Raw genomic sequence first — 4,450 nt, forward strand, 5'->3', positions numbered from 1 at the left:
GGGGGCTCAGAGCACTTGGAGCTGAGGGGGTAGGATACACTCCTGAGATGGTGATGGGTCACTGCCCGCAGCACACTCTATGTCCATTTGTAAACAAAGAGCTGAGACCACCGAGAGCTGGGGTTTACATTTAGAGCCCTTGAGCTTGGGCAGAACCCTTGCCGTCTCAGTTTGCAGCTGGTCTGGGTCAGCACCTTCCAGCAGCATGCCTTGGGAGTTCATTGATTTTTTTGGGCCTCAGTTGTCTAGTCCGTCAGATGGGAGGAGCACAGCACTGATACGTGAACAGTGTGGCCGTGGCAGGGACGCAGTCAGCGTTCCTGTTGTGATTAGTGATGGTCGTCCGGTGAGCTGTCAATGTGGCTCGCCAAGGGGACGGGATCAGAACCCTGTGACTGCGGGCATGACCTTTGTGAGGGCAGGACTTTCTCCCCCTTGCCTGCAGAGGACGATGGATCTATTTGCTGACAGCTCACATAGGGGCCGGAGAAGGCAATGGCACCCCACTCCAGTACTCTTGCCTGGAAAATCCCATGGACGGAGGAGCCTGGTGGGCTGCAGTCCATGGGGTCGCTAAGAGGCGGACACGGCTGAGCGACTTCACTTTCACTTTTCACTTTCATGCATTGGAGAAGGAAATGGAAACCCACTCCAGTGTTCTTGCCTGGAGAATCCCAGGGACGGGGGAGCCTGGTGGGCTGCCGTCTCTGGGGTCGTACAGAGTCGGACACGACTGAAGTGACTCAGCAGTAGCAGCAGCAGCACACAGGGGCTTCCCAGGCGGCCCCTTGGTAAAGAATCCGCCTCCAATGCACGAGACTCAGGTTCGACCACTGGGTTGGGAAGATTCCCTGGAGGAGGAAATGGCAACCCACTCCAGTGTTTCTTGCCTGGCGTGATACAGTCCATGGGGTTGCAAGGAGTCAGACACGACTGAGCACGCGTGCTCATGCCTGACACAGGTGAGAAGTCAGGTGTTTCCTCCCAGGGGTCTTTGACTGTAATAAAGACCGTCGCTGGGGGTCTAGATGGTGTGATAAAAGAAGCACAAAAAGCCCACATGTGGATGGAGGTCAGAGGGCAGCGGCCTGGGCCTGTCCTTTCCTGCTGTCCTGTGCAGTCTCTTTCCCCAGCTGGGCTTGGATTAAACCATCTCCAGGGTCCATTCCTGCTTGGAAGCCTTTGATATCTGAACCAAGTTAATGCTTAGAATCCCCCAAGGCTAAGTCCACCAAGCATGGGGAAGATAAGGAAATATTCATCAAATCTCTCATCTGCCAACAAGACCTGAATTTCCATTAAATTCCTACTCTAAAGCCGATTTTTCCTTCTGCTTTGAAGGGCAGAGGAGGGTTGCCAGTGGATCTGATCAAGCTGGCCCCTGCTGCTGGCAAACAGGAAGGCATCTTGGCTTCCTAAGGCAATGAGAACCGGCTGCCAGGCTGTTACACTTTATTCTTTCCTGGAGGTTTGGGGAATCAGAACCAGGCTGCTTCTGAGCAGACCTGGACAGTCACCTGTCCAAGATGAGATCAATGTGAGTCTGAACATGAAGAACCCACCTTTTCTTTTCTAAAAAATTGTAGGAATATATCAGCTCAGTTCAGTCACTCCGTCTTGTCTGACTCTGCGACCCCATGGACTGCAGCACGCCAGGCCTCCCTGTCCATCACCATCTCCCGGAGCTTGCTCAAACTCAAGTCCATTGAGTCGGTGATGCCATCCAACCGTCTCATCCTCTGTTGGCCCCTTCTCCTCCTGCCTTCAATCTTTCCCAGCATCAGGGTCTTCACATCAGTGTCCAAAGTACTGGAGTTTCAGCTTCAGCATCAGTCCTTCCAATGCATATTCAGGACTGATTTCCTTTAGGATGGACTGGTTGCAGTCCAAGGGACTCTCAAGAGTCTTCTCCAATACCACAGTTCAAAAACATCAATTTTTCAGCACTCAGTTTTCTTTATAGTCCAACTCTCACTTCCATACATGACTACTGGAAAAACCATAGCTTTGACTAGACAGACCTTTGTTGGCAAAGTAATGTCTCTGCTTTTTAATATCCTGTCTAGGTTGGTCATAACTTTTCTTCCAAGGAGCAAGCATCTTTTAATTTCATGGCTACAGTCACTATCTGCAGTGATTTTGGAGCCCCCCTAAAAATAAATAAGTGAGATCCTAGTTCCCTGACCAGGGATTGAACCTGGGCCCAGAGCAGTGAAAGCACTAAGTCCTAACCACTGGACCACCAGGGAATTCTGTGGGAATATATACATAACATGAAATCTGCCATTTTAACCATTTCTAAACGTGTAGTTTGCGAAGAGTCGGACATGACTGAGTGACTAACACACACAGATGTGTAGTTCAGTGGCTTTAAGTACACGTACATCATTGGGCAACCGTCACCACCATCCTCTCGAGGGCATTTTTTCCTCTTCCCAAACCGAAGCTCTGTCCCCATCAAACGCCAGCTTCCCATGCTCCTTCCCCCAGCCCTAGGCAGCCACCCTCCTCCTCGCTGTCTCTGTGGCTTTGCCTCCTCCAGGGACCTCACACAAGTGGGATCACACACTGTTTGTCCTTTGATGACTGACTGCTTCACTCACCTTAACGTCTTCAAGGTTCATGTGTGTTGCGGCCTCTGTCAGGATCCCCTTCCCTTCCAAACCTGAATTGTGTACGGACTGCATTTTGTTTATCCCTTTATCCACCGCTGGGCACTTGGGTGGTTGCCACCTCTGCGGCTGCTGTGAAGAGTGAGGCTAAGGATGAGGGTGCCATGCCATGAGCTGCCCCGTGGCCTGCGTTCACTGTGGGCCCCCTGCCCCTGCTCAGAGGGGCTGCAGGAGTTCCTGCTCCCAGCCCTGGGGTTTCTCTGAAAGAAAGCAATGCCAGCCTGTTTCCTTTCTGGAATGCCCAGGCATCGTCCAGAATGCTGCAACACAGAGCAGAGAAGAAACGATTGTGGCCTGGAAAATGGTAAACCAGGGCTCCCTAATGTCCGTTTTCCACCAAAATAGAATCTTAGCACGCTGCTCACAGCACCAGGTATTAGAATCAGCACTGGGTATTAGAATGTGGTCGGAATTCTGATGGAGGCTCTAGGACATGTTAGCCTAATTATGAACACGCCCCTCCTCGCACCACCCCCCCTACACACACCGCCCAAATAAGAACACATGCTAACTTGTTGAAGAGCATCGTACAGAAATATTCTTCTGGAGCCTTCTGAAATCTGGCAGGAACCACTGAGACTTTGGCTTCCGCCTTCGGAATGCTCTTCTCGACAATGACTGTTTAATAAGTTCAACTGCTTTTCATGGTCGTTTCTGCAGGTCTTTCCGTGAATGTCTGAGGATGCATGTCTCTTGTTTTTTTTTTTTTTTCTGGCAGGGATACATGTTTCTTATTCCTCTAAGAGCAGCACAGAGCTTTTTAGTAGTCAAATTCAGTTAAAAGGAGGGAAAGTGGGCAAAAGACACAAAGAGATATTTCTCTGAATCCAGATGACAAGTAAGCACAAAAATAGATGTTCAGCATCAGTAGCCATCAGGGAAATGCAAATGAAAATGACGAGATATCTCTGCAGAATCTATCAGAAGGGTTAAAGTAAAAGAGTGAGAAGACCAGGTGTTGAGGAGGACGCGGAGGAACTGGATCCCTCCCCAGTCGCTGCTGAGGACGCAGCAGGGTACTGCTGCTCCAGAAAATAGCTGGGCAATTTCTTATGAAACTAAACACGGGATTTTCACAGACCCAGAAATTTTACTCCTGGGCATTTATTCCGGAGAATGAAAATTTATGTTCACACAAAAAACCTGTACACAAATATTCATAGCAACTCTTTTTGGATAAGCCCCAACTGAAAAAAACCTCATTACAAGTATTTTCTTACATTCTTTGGTTGTCTTTCCAGTTCACACTTTTTCCAAAAACGATATTTGAAATGCATCTGTTTAAGTCTACCCTGAAAATCACAGCAAAGCATCAAAATGTAAAGCTTCAATTTTGAAAGCTTAGATTCTTAGAACTGGGAATGAGTTGTGGACACAGATGCCCAGTTTTAGGGACAAACAGACCGAAGTTTGGGCAGATCGAGTCTCACCAAAGGTCTGTGCTCATGCTCAGTCGCTCAGGCGTGCCCGACTCTGGGCGACCCCGCGGACTGCAGCCCACCAAGCTCCTCTGTCCATGGGATGCTACAGGCAAGAACACTGGAGTGGGTTGCCATGCCCTCCTCCAGGGGAGCTTCCCGACACAGGGATCAAACTTGAGTCTCCTGTGTCTCCTGCATTGGCAGGTGAATTCTTTACCACTGAACCACCGGGAAATCCGAAGGTGTGTACGCACCCGTTAGTGGCAAAACTGAGCTTGTACTGGGGTCTTGCCTGTTCTGTGTTCTTTTTCTTCTTTTTTTTTTTTTTTTTTTTTTTTTTTTTTTTTTTTTTTTTAA

General features: G+C 49.1%; 1 non-coding gene across 1 annotated transcript; it reads right to left on the bottom strand.

The window, feature by feature from the left end:
• Positions 1–2,176: 2,176 nt before the first annotated feature.
• On the bottom strand, positions 2,177–2,249 carry TRNAE-UUC. The gene has a single exon. It is a non-coding gene; the product is annotated as a tRNA-Glu (tRNA).
• Between the last annotated feature and the right edge of the window lie 2,201 nt (positions 2,250–4,450).

This window comes from Bison bison, unplaced genomic scaffold (genome assembly GCF_000754665.1).
Source record: "Bison bison bison isolate TAMUID 2011002044 unplaced genomic scaffold, Bison_UMD1.0 scf7180017864475, whole genome shotgun sequence".
NCBI lineage: Eukaryota > Metazoa > Chordata > Mammalia > Artiodactyla > Bovidae > Bison > Bison bison.